This window comes from Peromyscus maniculatus, chromosome 2 (assembly GCF_049852395.1).
Source record: "Peromyscus maniculatus bairdii isolate BWxNUB_F1_BW_parent chromosome 2, HU_Pman_BW_mat_3.1, whole genome shotgun sequence".
NCBI classification, from domain to species: Eukaryota; Metazoa; Chordata; class Mammalia; order Rodentia; family Cricetidae; genus Peromyscus; species Peromyscus maniculatus.
This window is the reverse complement of record NC_134853.1, coordinates 147,260,460-147,275,759: the sequence shown is the minus strand read 5'-3', so window position 1 is coordinate 147,275,759 and position 15,300 is coordinate 147,260,460. Positions and strand designations below refer to the sequence as shown.

General features: G+C 50.0%; 1 protein-coding gene across 2 annotated transcripts in view; it reads left to right on the top strand.

Annotated features, from left to right (window-relative positions):
* Positions 1 to 14,724: 14,724 nt before the first annotated feature.
* Positions 14,725 to 15,300, top strand: part of Znf362 (zinc finger protein 362) — a 33,051-nt gene continuing 32,475 nt past the window's right edge. The window contains exon 1 of one of the 2 annotated variants that reach the window (XM_076565116.1): positions 14,725 to 14,889. The gene's annotated coding sequence lies outside the window, so the exon portion shown is untranslated. The remainder of the gene's footprint in view (positions 14,890 to 15,300) is intronic. The other variant, XM_076565117.1, reaches the window with a different exon arrangement.

Below are 15,300 nucleotides of genomic sequence, written 5' to 3'. Positions count from 1 at the left end.
GGGTACACAAACACTTGTGTGTGTTTGTGCATGTTTATAGAGGCTAGAGGTTGACATTAGGTTTATGTATTTATGTTTTATTTGCTGAGACAATATCTCCCACAGAACTCAGAACTCACTGATTGCTGTTTGAATCTTAGGCAGTCTTTTAATAAAAAACCCAGAGCAAAAAACCCAGATACAGAGTGAAAGCTGAAAGATCAGAGAAACAGAGCAAGCCACAACTACCACCTATCACCTCACCAACTCCACAAATCCTCTGACTGAAATCCTCTGAGTCCTCCCCAAAAAGGTCTCAGTTGAACTGCTTTAGTTCCTGTTTCCTTATGCCTTATATACCTTTCTCCACCCTGCCCTCACTTCCTGGGATTAAAGGTGTGTGTGCTTCCCAGTGCTGGGATTAAAGGTGTGTGCCACCACTGCCTGGCTCCGTTTCCAGTGTGGCCTTGAACTCACAGAGATCCAGACTGATCTCTGCCTCCTGATTGATAGGATTAAGGGTGTGTGCCACCCCTGCCTGACCTCTATTGTTAATCTAATGGCTGACTCTGTCCTCTGATCCTCAGGCAAGCTTTATTAGTGTGCATAATATATTACCACATTTCCTCTTTTTTGTCTAAAATAATAAAAGGTTATAACTAATATAAGAAAACTATATACAATAAGTACAATAAATATATATACAATCAAGACTTACATTAACAATGTCCAATCCATAAACATTTGACAAATTCAGAGAAAATACCTATTTTGGTGAGTCGAAAATGTTGTTCCTAATCCATTTTCTATCCTAACTTGTATTACCAACCAAAAACTATCTTTTGATGTTTTTTAAACTTATACACTTTACACATCTTTAGTGAGTTTCTTTCTTTAATTTGTTAACAAGGAAAACTATAACTATAACTATTTAATCTTCAACTCCCTCAGAGACCCGAGGAGGAAATAATGTTACCTAAGTAAGCAGGAAGTGCAAACAAGCAACTTCCAAAAAAATGTGAGAAATGACAGAAACCGCTGGCTGCCTGGACAGTCCCCAGAGGTTTCTCTGCAATGTTGGGGCATCCATCTTTGGGCTACAGGCCTAGCATATCTGACAGACTCATCTGTGAAGCAGGATTTTCTAAAGAGCTTTCCTACCTTGTCTTGGCAAGCTTCATCAGTCCTTTCTTTTGTGTCCTGCTTGCCCGTTTGGACAGCATACTGTCAGCAGTCGAGGTGAGGGCACTTTCTTGCCCAGTGGCTAACTTGCCACAAAGAAAGTAAACGCCATAAGGAGTTTCTTTGATGCCCATCATCTTCTCTGAAGCAGATTGGAGCAGAGATGTCTAATTGTCATTTAAAAAAACTGTTATTAAAATATCTTAAATACCATATTCTGTAGACCTCTGAAGTGTTTGAATATGACCTATTTATCTAAAATATATTTCTGTTTAACCTTGAAAACATACCTAATATGACTACAAGTTTGATTGCAGTAACTACTAACTTTCATTTCTTTGTATCCTAATTAGTTGGTAATAATAAGTTTCAAGGACTAGCAATTTTCATTACATTATTAAATGAACTATATAGGTACAATACCTTGAACAAGATTAGAAGTATATGTACAGTGTGTTCTAACAAAATTAATCTCAAATTTGTATCAATATACAAAATCTGGATACAAAAATCCAATTCAGTGTAAAATATTTAAAACAAGTAGTTGTTTTCTAAAAGTAGATTCAATAATCTACCCTTTTATTGTATCAACTGACCTCACTAGTCCAGCTGTCCAGCTTGCTCCAGAGGTCCCCCCTCGCCTCCTGAGTAGTGGCAGGGCAGCGTGCCACCATACCCACCTGGCTTTTTATGTGGGTGCTGAGGATCCAAACTCTGGTTCTCATGCTTGCAGTGACAAGCACTTTATCCACTGAGCTCCCTATTTATTTATTTTTGAGACAAAGTTTCACAATGTAGCCCAGGCTGTCCTCTAAAACATGATCCTCCTGCCTCAGCCCCCTGAGTGCTGGGTAGTGAATGTATTTTTAGTGGAAACTGCTTAGGGGTGGGGTGGGGGGGTGGGGGGTGGGGGGGTGGGAGGGTGGGGGGTGGGGAGGTGTTTGAATCAGTATCAGTTTCAAAGAAACAGCCATGAGCAGCATCATATTTTTTTCCCATTTAATAGGAAAGGGGCTGGAGGTATTGCTCAGGGTAGAGCATGTTAGAAGCCCTGGTCAGTCCCTATTACAGAAATAATTATAACTAACAAGAACAACAATAAATATTTTGAAAGGAGTTTTGTTTTAAGACAGAGTGTCACACAATGTCTAGGTTGACCTGGAACTCACTATGTAACCCAGGTTGTCCTTGAACTAGCTGCAATCCTCCTGCCTCAGCCTTCCAAGTATTGGAATTATAGGCATGAGCCACCATGCCTTTCTTGAAAGGAAATTTTTATGAAAGTTTTTGAGACTCACTACAATGTTTAAGGTTTCTTTTTTTTTTTTTGTCTATACATCAAACAATTAGGTTCGTGTGAAATGAATCATGAAAATTAAAATTAAATAAAAAACATATCAACCAAGAATATAGATCATTAATGTGACCATGCTTTTTTACTCAGTGTGAATATCAATTATGATGAAAGCATGAGAAATTCAGAGGAGAAGGCACAGAAACAGAGAGTGTGGGATTATTCCGTCTCTCAGACTGGTGGGTCTACATTTACTCACTTCTTTCAAAAACTGTACCAACGGAGGCAGAACTTTCTGTCCAGTACACTTGATTATACCTGGTGGTCGCTTCCCAAATTACTACACAGAGACTTATGTTAATTATGCTTGGCCGCTGGCTCAGGCTTATTACTAACTAGCTCTTACAACTTAACCCATTTTTAATAATCTGTGTACTGCCTCAAGGCTTGTTGCCTTTACCTCTGTCCCATTTTGTATGTCTGACTGATCCTCTGTCTGGCTTGCAACTCATCTCCCGGCTCTGCCCTCTTCTCTCTGTATCTTTGTTGGACTTTCCTGCCCAGCTTCATTCTGCCTGGCTATTGGCCAAATCAGCTTTATTATCAACCAATGAGAGCAACACATATTCACAGCTACAAGGTTGAGAATCATAAATCTGGGCTGGGGAAATGGCTTGGTGGGTAAACCATTTGCTGGGCAAGTATGAAGACCTGAGTTCGAATCCCCAGAACCCAGGTGAAGTTGTATGGAGTGGCATGTGTCTATAGACTCAGCATACTCCCGTGGGAGACAGGAAGGGGAGACAGGAAAATCCCAGGAGCTCATGGGCCGCTTTTCCCGGCATATGCATGAGCGAACAGTAAGAAACAGTGGATACCTAGGGCTGTTCTTTGACCTCCATGCTGTGGCTCAAGTGTGCCCACACTCACACACACACAAACATACACACACCATACACAGGTGAGCACACACACATCATAAAACTGTAAAACATCACAAATCTGTTATTTTGTGTGTGTTAAAAATATTTTACTTTCTGCTGTTGTTACTGGCACCTCTGTGTTTCTCTTGTAGCCATTTATCAGTCATGTAACTTCATGATCAGTTCTGAAAATATTGGTGTCATATAGAAGAGAGACTATGCTAATATAGTCTCTGACCTGGGTATTGAATGCCCTAGAACACTCACCAAGGATGCAGTTTTTGTCCAATACCTATGAAAAGTGTACAGTCCGCTTCCCTTCTGAACACAAGGACACACCAGACAACAAACTGAAGGACATTTATAAAGTGACTGGCCTAGAGAACCTTCAAAATGTCAAGTTGGAGAAAGACAGAGAAATGTCAAGTTGAAGGAAGATGGAGAAGGTGGGTAGCTGTTTCAGATTAAAGGCGGCCAGAGCGAGTTCAGGAGTAAACGTGGACACACCGTCTCGGGTTATTCTCTCAACAGGAGACCGATCTCAGCCAGGGCTGTTCTGAGTGTGGGCTGTGGTTTACACAACAGCGCTGCAGCCCGGCTCCAGCTCCCATTTTCTGTGATTTCATTTTTGTTTCTTCTGGGAACTTTGTTCTTAGGGAACACAGTCTGAAACAGTTAGTGGAAAGCAGGCACGATGCTTTCCTATGCATATTTTTATGTGAAAAATATGTGTTTAGAGAAAGTTGGAGTGAATGAGGCCAAACCTGGATAAAAGACACTCGGGGGTTCTTACGCTAGCTTGCAACTTTTCTATAAAATCGAAATTACCTTAACATGAACGGTTAAGTCTTCCACAAACGAAAGAAAACAAAGCAACCCAAACCCTAAACAGACCGTCCTCGGTGGTGTGTGGCACTGAGCCGCTTTGTTTGGGTTACAAGGGGAGGGGGTGCAGGCTGGCTACAGTGGGTTCTGCGGTTTTTCCCCACATATGTGTTCACATCCTGCCTCCCAGAACTGGGGGAGAAAAAGTGAATTTATTTGGTAAAAGGATCTTTGCAAATGGAATGAAGGTGATCTTTTAAGACACGTTTTATTTATTATTAGTGTGTGTCTATAGGAGTACTCGGTATATGAGTGCAGGCATGTACATGACAGACCACATGAGGTCAAAGGTCAACTCTCAGGCGTTGATTCTCCTCTTCTGTCCTGGGGCTTGAACTCAGGCCACCAGGCTACCAGGAAATGCTTCTACCCACCGGGCTGTCTTTCTGGCAGGAGTTTAGGGAATCTTAAGATGAACTCATTCGGGTGGGTACATAGCTCAGTGGCAGTGTATTTGTCCAGCATATGCAAAGCCCTGTGTTCACCCTCTAGTACCATGAGAAAGAAAAACAAACAAACAAAAAAAATCATTCTGAATTTCCCATTTGAATCCTAACCTACTGACTGGAGTCCCTAAGAGTAAAAAGATGGAGTAGGGCCATGAGGAGACGAAGGTCAGAGGTGAACCCACGCGAGGGCTAAAGGACTCTCTTCCAGAGCCAGAGGCTTGAGATGGACTTACAGACACCTGCATCTGGACTCCTGGCCTCCAGAAGTGAGAGAATAAGTCCCCATTGTTTCCAGCTGCCATTATGGTAACTTACTGTAACAGCCCTCAGACGCTAACCCAGCCACCCTTTGGGAAATTTGAATGTAGCCAAAACAAGGGAGAAGGACTGTGGCGTGGCCGCTCTCTGGGGCAGCTGCGGCCAGGCAGGGAGAGACAGCCTCTCCATCTGTTGTTTCAGATGGGTGCTTCTGGGCCCGTGGCTTTGGGCGGCTCCAAAGGAGAAGCCAGAAGGATGGCGATGGTTACCGGGCTGGCCTGTGTCCCGGGATCCACTAGTCCCCACCAGAGTCATTTCTGTGGGCCACAGAGAAACCCCGAAAGTGGTTCTCTCCACAGTGGGTGCCCGGCTACGAGGCGTGGCCTCCCTTGGAAGCCTCTGCTCCCCCCTTCCTCCTCCTGGGTAAGCCTCTGGTATTTCTGCATTCCTGGAAGTATCTGTTGTCACTTTGGTTTAATGACACTCTGCCTTCCCCAATGGGCAGGTCACAGGCAGAACATTTATTTCAGCTGTGAAGACACCTACCTTCGGGCTCCTACTTCTTTTGGCCCTGGCCTCTTCTCTTCCCACAGTCCTGAAGGGACCATAGGGCACTCCAAACGCTGCCCAACTGGCCACAGGTGACCAGTCCAAAGGTGGTCCCCGACTCAGGCCGGCCAACGACAGCAGACACCCTAAGGTGTGGCTCTGAACTGCAGTTTTCAGGTAGAGAGTTCAGTTCACGGTCTGATGGATGCGTTGCTTTTGGCCCACATCATGGCAGGAACACAGGGCGGGACAGCACTTCTCACTCCCGGAGAAGAGATGGTGGGACCAAGGTCTCAATATCCCCCTCAAGAGCACACACACAACTGCAGAAGACCCCTCGCTAGGCCTCATCTCAAGTTCCCACCCTCCCCAAGAACACTGGATGGGACCGAGGCTTCACCGAGGGGTAGAGGCAGTCCACATCCAAAGGGGAACAGTGAGACCCTCGCTTTGTTCATGGCTTTGCTGTTCACCCCCCTCCTCCTTTTTGAATTTCGCTTTTTGGCCACCATAAGAGATTTCTGTCTTCTGCAACATGGAAGGTGCAAAAAGATGGTGTGTGGGCAGAAAAAAAACCCAGCACCGTCCGCGGTAGCTAGGGAAAGTGGCCGGGAAGCCACCATGGCGGCCTCAGCTCACTCTGCAGGTCGGGAGCTGAGGCCCAGAGCGCGGAGTTAACCTCGCCAGGCCACAAGCATTTGCGCAGGGCACCTCCAACACAGGTGCTCACTTGCCTGCCACTCTGAATCTCTTTTTCAGGACTTCCTCTAACTCGGGGATTTGTGTGTAACTTAGGGTGGCCGGCTTTATTTTTCTCTGCCTCGGTTTCCCTATCCTGTCCCTATGGGCCTTCCATTCCTGGTAGAAGGGAGCCAGATGTGAGCGTGCAGGCTGTTTTTAGTTCTCTGGGGACAAAGGCCATTATTATTTAATTACTGTGAGTGGTAATTAGAAGGGAAAGTAATTGCCTGTCCTTTCAGTATGGCACTTGTGCCCTTCTCCGCTCACAGCCCCAGGCCACCATAAAAGGGAGCCGGCGAAGCTCTGCTGGGAGGCTGCCTCCAGAGGACATCCCCCCCCCCCGCCCCCCCCCCCCCCCCCCCCCGCTCTGGAGAAAGCTGTGAAGGTTACTGCCAGGGGCCTCACCTCCCAAAGGTGGTTTGTGGGTGACCCACCCTTCCTATGCCCAGGAGTTCCTCCAATCCCCTAGGCATAGGGGGCCCTGAGGATGTCCAGGGCACAGGCATAGGTACCCCTTTCTCTGGGCAAGATCCTTCCACCAAAAGCCCAATAGATGCCTTGCTTACAGCCGATGCTTGGCATATGGTGGTGTGTTCTAATCCCCGCTGCCTGCTGATCACTGCACCCATTTACAGACTAGAAAACTAGTATCTCAGGGCTGGAAGAAGAGCTCCCTTGGCACAGTATCTGCCTAGAGGCACAACATAGCTTGCCTTGACCCGCTCAGGGATTTAACAGTGTTGGGACCTAGTGTCCCGTGTCCTGCCCTGTCTGGATGAGGTTCTGGCCTGTCGCTGGCTCTGCTCTGTTGGTCTGCCTTCTCCCCAGCCACTCATCTCAATCCCCAATCCCAGCCCTACTGATGTCGGAGACAGGAGGATGGCTAAAATGAGAGCTTTGCTTCTGGGCAAGTGAGAACCGAGCTGAACTACAGAGCTGGAGTCAGGGACTCCTGGTGGCTTCTGGGCGGTCATTGCAGGCTGCAGGTGGCAGCCATCACTAACCGGCGAGAGCAATTCCTCCCGTTCCAGCCCTGACTCCTCAGCCTTCCAGATCCGGGTAACAGTCAACTGGAATTTCTTACCTGTGCCTTGGTGGAAATCCAGTAGTGTGCTCCAGTGTGTCTTCAATTTCCAGTGATTTACAAAGTCCTGATCACTTCCGGCTCCTACAGCCCATCTCCACCCGTCTTTAATCTCAGCTCAACCTTCCGACTCCACTCCCCAGCGCCAAGCCAGGCCACCTGATGCCACCTGAACACAGTGTGTGGCTTATTTCGCTAACTATTCAAGGCGACAGGTGCCGCTTGCAGCTCATCCAGGCAAGGGGCAGCAAGCTGAAGGAGAGATCTGCTCTCTCTTAGAGGTCACTGAGCCACAGACTCCAGGCCACCAGTCTCCTCGGTCTCCCCTTTTCCCAGTCACCCCATCAAGTCAATGTTGGCTCACAGATTTCAGCTCATTCATTCCGAGCCCCTTTCCCGCTCACGGTTTTGACACCGATCACGTTCTTATGAAACGAATGAGCACAGAAGTATTGAATGTGTGAGCTGAGGGTAAGTCCAACTGCTAGTGATCTATCTGAAGGCAGAATTACGGATGGAATAGTTGTGCAAGAAGAGGAGAGGCCTGTGAAGCTATGGAGCAACCTGAAGATGGTATGAGGCTGCCCTTAGGATGCAGCTATGGGCCGAGATACAGTGGAGAAGCAAAGGTTCCCTAGGTCAAGAGGTTGTGGGTGTGGTCAGGTGGAGCATCCGTTCTGAGCAGAGGAGGGCTGCACATGGAAAGCCTTGCTGTAAAAGGAAATGATATGCTTTGCTTGGGTTTGGTAATTGTAGATGAAGACAAAGAGATCGGTAGGGGCCAAGGTATGAGATTTTTGAGGCCCATCATGTAAATCAATATAGATCTTTTCTCGTTCACCCCGCAGACAACTGTGATTTATCCCAAGTTCTGAAGACCTGCCTGCCTAATGAGGGGCCGGAGGGGTGGGTGGGGTCGGCTCAGTGGGTGAAGAGCCTGCCACATGTGATGGTGGACAGCCTTAACTGTCAGCTCAACACAAGCTCATCACAGGGAAGAGGTTTGCATTGAGGGGTGGCCCACGTTTGATTGGCCGGTGGGCATGTCTGTGGGAGGTGTCTTGACTGCCTTAAATGACAAGGAAGGACCCACCTCAACGTGGGTGGCACTTTCAGCTACCCTGTTTCTGTCCAAGCTGATTCCTTTGCTGATATTAAAACTGGCTTCTTCAGGCTTCCAAAGTGGACTGAAGGCCAGCAGCTCTCCAGGAATCTCCTAGGCCTGGTTTATCAGGCTTACTCACGGGAGTGTGGGCGAGGGGCCCATTGGTGATCCCCAAAGAGCCACATCACAAAAAAGCCCTTCTTGACCAAGGGCGATGCTCTTTTAAAAAAAAATTAAATTAAAAAAAAAAGCTTTATTGGAGTGCCCACTCGTTAGCTAGCCATCACCTCTTATGAACTCTAGGTGGCACCTCCCAAGGCCAGACGCAGCTCAGGCAGGATTGCATGTATCTTGGAGGGGTCAGGCGGGAGTGGGTCTCCTTTATCTATTTCCTTATTTCTATAAAACAGAAGCTCTAAGCCCTCACCTCCCGGGGCCCACACGAAGCATCCCTCCCTTGGTATCATGTCATAGTAGCCTCACTCAGTCTCTTCCCTGTGACAAGCTCTTCCTTGCTCTGGGCCTCCACATGCCATTCCCTCGCCTAGAATCACTGTTCTCTTCCTGGTTTCAGTTTAAACCTCTCTTCCTCTGGAAAGTTCTTCATGACCTCTTATCCTGTCCCCCAGGCACTTCAAATCTCTCTTTTGTAGCGCTCATGGGCCCTAAACATAACCAAGTAAAGTAATTCTTTGCTAAACCCTATCTATGTCTGGGAACCGACTTTTGGAGAGTTCACTCACATCACAAATACCTACCTCTCTTTCTCACAGGGAACTCTATCTCCCAGCCTCCATTGTGGTTGGGCAAGCCATGTGACTAGTCTTGGCCAATGGATAGTGAGCAGTGATGAGTCACTCCCAGGCAAGAGCAGTAGAAAACCCATGCACATGGTCATTGAGACAGTCTTAAGTTCCAGTGGGTACTGTTCAAAGATGTCAGTGACTGGCCAGTCTAAGGTCCTAGGTGAGTAGTACAGAGGATCCATGTGGGTCTGTGGTACAAGCCAGCAGCAAACTGCTGTTATGTTCTACACCTGAGGTTTGGAGTTCTTTGCTACTGCAACACATTCTGGCTAGTACTGTGTTCTATCTGAATGTGTGTAGCTAGAGTTTTCCTGCCTGGCCCACAGTCAGGACAAATCTTTGTCACCCTCCAGTCCCACAGCCGCTCAGATTCAACCAAGTAAACACAGAGACTTATATTGCTTTATAAACTGTATGGCCATGGCAGGCTTCTTGCTAACTGTCCTTATAGCTTAAATTAACCCATTTCTACAAATCTATACCTTGCTGCGTAGCTTGTGGCTTACCGGTATCTTTACATGCTGCTTGTCCTGGCAGTGACTGGCAGTGACTCCTTTTGCCTTCCTGTTCTTTCTTTTCTCCTCTCTGTTAGTCCCGCCTATACTTCCTGCCTAGCCACTGGCCAATCAGTATTTTATTTATTGACCAATTAGAGCAACACATTTGCCATACAGAACATCCCACAGCACATGTGGACCAGGGTTTATCTTCTGCTGCCTTGGCAGAACCTGGGTCCCTGAATGAGACACCTGAGTAGACCCTTCACAAATGTGTTCTCAATTATTGAAGATGCAAAACACGTTTCCTTCTTCAAACATTTTACTGTGGCCTGGTATGAGAGCACGTGCTTTTAATCCTAGCACTCAGAAGACAGAGGCAGGCAGGTTTCTGTGAGTTTGAGGCCAGCCTGATCTACATAAAGAGTTCCAGGTTAGCCAGGGTTATACAGTGAGATCCTGTTAATTTTTTTGTTCTCTTAGACTCAGACTCGAGGAACAAATACATCTACACAGCAGATAGAATGTAGTTAGGCAGTACACTGTCCACATTTGAGAAATGGGGGATCCACCTCAGCCACAGAGGGCTTACACTAAGGGAGAGTAAGGAGACTTGCAGAATCGGAGAGAATGTGCATAGGTTTGCCTCCCCCCTCATCATTCACCCATCGGTTCAGTGATCATTTATTCTTATGTACCACAGGCAGTTTGCTAACAGGGTGTCTAGTGGTCCATGGAGGTCTGTAGAACCAGGGGAAGCTCTTCTTCCACGCAGGAGATCTACAGTGACTTCACAGAGAAGATGCTATTTGAGCATAGGCTTGACAAATAGCTGTTTACCAGACAGAAGAAATGGAAAAAAGGATTGAGATCCCAGACAGATGGAGTAGCATGCACAGAGACGGAGAGGTGAACAGTGTGTGTGTGTGGGGGGGGGGGACGGACAGAGAACCACCTACCTGGGCTTTAGCGGGAGGAGATTGAAGGCCAGTGGCAAAGAGCTGAGCATCCTCATCCCTGGCTGCCATATGTCTTGCCACATCATGTACATTCAGGCCACACTAATAGCATTCTGGAAGGTCCTGGATGGATTTTATTTTTGTCAGTTTTGTGTACAACAAGTGTGTCTGCGTGTGGGTTTATACATATGAGAGTGCAGCTGCCCACAGAGGCCAGAAGAGGGCAGCAGATGCTCTGGAGCTAGAGTTACAGGCAGCTGTGAGCCTCTCATATTTGATCCTCTTAACAGCGGAGCTCCCTGCCCAGCACCCCTCCCCCCTAGCTCTTAAATGTCTCAACTGTAATCTGAAGGATGAGTTGAAGGTAGTGAGGGAGGGTGTTGTGGAGAGACAGTCGAGTGAGTGATTCCCAGGTGGAGGGAACCACATACGAGAAGGGATATGGCAAGGGTGGGAGGGCAGCTTGTGCTGGCTGAAGCAGCCTTCTAGGCCGTCAGAGAGGAGGCTGGCAGGGCAAGGATGAGGCGGGCGACATGCCCTGCACTCCACAGATCTCCAAAGGCCCCAGCTCAGCGGTCAATGCCTTTGGTCTTCTGTATCCTGATTGTTGGCCCTGGTACCAGGGATGTTCTGAGGGCCGGTGATGGTGACACAGTCACTTTTGAAGCCTCCAGAATGGTCAGTGCGGTGGCAAGTTGAACCTTTCAACAATGCCACAGTTATCTCACTCAGGATTTCTTTTCCTTTTTGGACTTAATATTTATTGATTTGAGATAGGGTCTCACTGTGTAGCTCTGGTTGGCCTGGATTTGGCTTTGTAGATCAAACTCACAGAGGTCCTCCTGTCTCTGACTCCAGAATACTGGGATTAAAGTCATACAACACCACCCCCAGTTAGACGTTATTTTTAAAGGATTTTTTTATATTTACCAAAATTTTGAGTATATGGTAGAGGATCTCCCTTTATAGACTTTTATAGACTTCTCCCCATTAGTACCATATTATGACTATGTGATGCAATTTTCCACAGTTATTGGTAGATACTTTTATTGACATAATTAACTAGAATCTATAGTCTATTTAGAGATCTGCTCCCATACCTCACCTAGGCCAATCACATTACATTTAGATGTCACTGCTCTTCAGACTCTGCCAAGCTGAGAATTTCAGACTCTCCTTGTTTTTTTTTTTTCTTAGATGTTTTTATTTATGTATATGAGTGGTGTTCTACTTGCATGTGTGCCTGCGTGACAAAAGAGGGCACCCGATCTCATTATAGATGGTTGTGAGCCACCACGTGGTTGCTGGGAATTGAACTCAGGCCGGGCGGTAGTGGCGCACACCTTTAATCCCAGTACTCAGGAGGCAGAGCCAGGTGGATCTCTGTGAGTTCGAGGCCAGCCTGGTCTACAGAGCAAGATCCGGACAGGCACTGAAACTACACAGAGAAACCCTGTCTCGAAAAAAAAAAAACAAAAATAAAAACAAAAAAAAAAAAATTGAACTCAGGACCTCTGGAAGAACAGTCTTAACCACTGAGCCATCTCTCCAGCCCCCCTTGGTTTTTTTCCTTTGTTTGTTTTTTGTTTTTGTTTGTTTGTTTTTAATGATCTTGACAGGTCTGAGAAGTAAGCTAGGTATGTTGTTTTTCACCACTAGTGGAGTGTCTGATATTTTTTCTCATAGGAAGAAATACTACAGAGGTAATTATTTTTAAAAAGATTTCTCTGTCTCTCTCTGTTTCTGTCTCTGTCTCTCTGTATCTGTGTGTGTGTGTGTGTGTGTGTGTGTGTGTGCGCGCGCGCGCGCGCGCGCGCACGCATAGGCACCCACAGAGGAGGGCCAGGGAGGCCAGGAGAGAGCGTCAGATCCCCTGGAACTGGAGTTACAGGCAGTGGTGAGCTGCTGAACATGGGTGCTGGAATCTGAACTTCAGTCCTCTGAAAAAGGAGCAAGCCCTCTTAGCCAGGGAGTCATCTCTCCAACCCCTAAAGTGTTGCTTTTAAAAAAAGAGTGTTTACTATTTTTAATTATGTTTAGGGGGGGCAGTGTGTATGCACATCGGAGTGCAGCTTCTGAAGGAGTCCAGAAGAGGGCATCAGATCCCCTGGAGCTCAAGTTCCAGGCAGTTTTGAGCTACCCGACCTGGGTGGTAGACACCACTCACTCAGGTCCTCTACAAGGGCGGTCTGTACTCTTACCTGCTGAGTCATCTCTCCAGCCCCCAGAGGTGTTGCTTTTTATCACACATCAAGTGTACACACTGCCAGCATGATTCATGACTGTTGATGTGGCCTTCATCGATGATTCATGACTGCTGATGTGGCCTTCATCCCTCCGCTGAGGTGGCAGTGGGCAGGCTTTTCCACTCTGACGTCACATTTCCCTGCCCTTCTCACACTGTGCTCCTTAGAAGGAAGTCCCTGTGAAACCCACACCTGTGCACCCCCCAGCCCCCTGCCCCCCGCCCCCCCAGCACTCATTCTCCTGCGTGGGTGATTTGTCTCGTCACTCTGGTTACTTGGTGGTATGTTTCCTCACAGAACTTCTCAACCACGGGCTGGTAATTTTTTTCACCCTTGTTCTGGACACCAGAAGGCCTTCCTCTCTCCTCCACCAGGCTCACCCCAGAGCCATGTTCCGAAAACAGCCCCCATCTCTCCAGGAGAGTGGCCTTTTCTGTGTTCTCAATACCGTATCATTCCAGCTAATTCGTGTCACATGCTTATTGTGCCTCTGCCTGATGCCAGGAACTAATGCTTGAGAAGGAACTAACGACCTCTGTGGGTCCCACCCTCCAGCTGTCTCAGCGTGTGACATCCTGTGCTAGACTGGAATCTCCAGGAGGGCAGGGACTTTGTCCGGTCTTCAGAACTGTGCCCCCAGCCAACTAGCCGCGTCTCTACACTTTTACTTCCTAGAAGACAGGATGGTTTATGTGTCCATCTTTCCCTGGGGTGCTTCCTCGGGGCAGAGGCAGCCTTGATCTTGTAGGCCTGCAGGTGGATGACAGCCTGTATTCAGAAATCTAAGCCGGTTTGGAGTCAGGAATGTCCGCCTCTTCAGGTAGAAGTGAAGTTTAGAAGTTGACACAGCCCGCGAGGCCGAATCAAGAGGACTTGGTGACTGATTGGCTGGGGAGGGTGAGGCGGGAGGAGGAGTCACGCAGATGGCTCTGAGGTCTGGAGCTGGGGGACAGCCGGTGCCACCTCTGATAGACTTGGAGAACTGCTGTCAGCCCCAGGCCGCCCCACGGCTGCGGCTCGGGCCTAGGGCTAGGCAGCGGTGTCCTGGCCTGTGCAAACTTCTGCACCTCCCGCCCCACCCCCGCCCCCATGGCCTTGTTCTTCAAAAATAAATAACATTAATCTTAGTCTGCATTTTGAGCACGGCCGTTGGTCACTAGGTGTGGGGGGCCACCCTGGAGGGGGGGCCCGCACCAGCCTGCGGTTTCCCAGGGAGGGATACCCCAAGCCCCCACCCCGGGGGCAGCCTAGCTTGCCAGTCCCGGATCCCCAGGCCACCGCCACCCGGGAGCGGAGTCTGGGCGGGACAATGGCCGCGGCCGCCCGGGCCCCGGGAGCCCCCGTGCTGGGGAAGGGGCTGTCCTAGGGCCGGGCGCCGGTGCCCTCCCCGCGCGGCTCGGGCGGGCGGAGGGGGGCGCGGAGTTCCTTTGTGGCTCAGCCTCCGGCGCGGCGCGGCGCGGGCAGGGGGCGCCGCGCAACTTTGCTTGGCGGCGGCGGCGGCAGCGGCGGCGGCGGCGGCGAGAGCGAGACGAGGCCCCGGGGCCGAGCGGGGGCCCCCAGCGCGCGGCCCGTCCCCGCCCCGCCGGCCCCCTCCCCTCGCCGTCGCCAGCGCCGGGCGCTGCCCACTCGCCAGAGCCCCGGGGCCGGGCGGGCTGCGCAGCCGAGAGGCGGGGGGCCGGACGCGGCTCGCTCGCGGGGCCCAGCGCACCGGGGCCGCGCGGCTGCACACCCGGCCTCCGCCGCCGCCGCCGCCGCCGCGGCGCCTGCAGAACCCAGAAGTGAACAGCAGGCGACCCGGAAGGTTTGCGCGCCGCTCCGCACCGAGCCCTAGCCGCGCGCCGCTGCCGGAGCCGGGAGCCCCCAGCCCGGCCCTGCTCGGGCCGCCGGGCTCGGGGCTGCGGCCACATCCCGGAGCTCCGCCAGCACTGCCAGGTCCGTGCGGGCCCGGGGCGCGCGGGGGAGCGGGCCCGCCCGCGGGAAAGTTGCGCCGAGTTGCGGGGCGGGGGCCGGGCCGGCGCGAGCGCTGTCAGTGCGGGGCGGCCGCGCTGCGAGGGCCCGGGGGTCGCCGGTGCCTCGGGCCGGGCCCGGGGCTGCCGCGGCGGCGGTGGCGGCGGCGGCTGCGCGCGCGGGGTAGGCAGCGTCTCCCGCGGCGTGTCTGGGGCTAGTCTCCGAGTGTGTGCGTGTGTGTTTTCCTAAGCCGGGCTATTCAAACCTGCTGCAATTCTCCGGTAAACAATGATTCATGGGGCTTAATGCAAATAAACGGATTGCAAACGGCGCGGTTCGCGCACTTTGCAGCCGGCCCGGTGGAGCGGCCAGTGCCGGATTTCTCCGTTTTTTTGC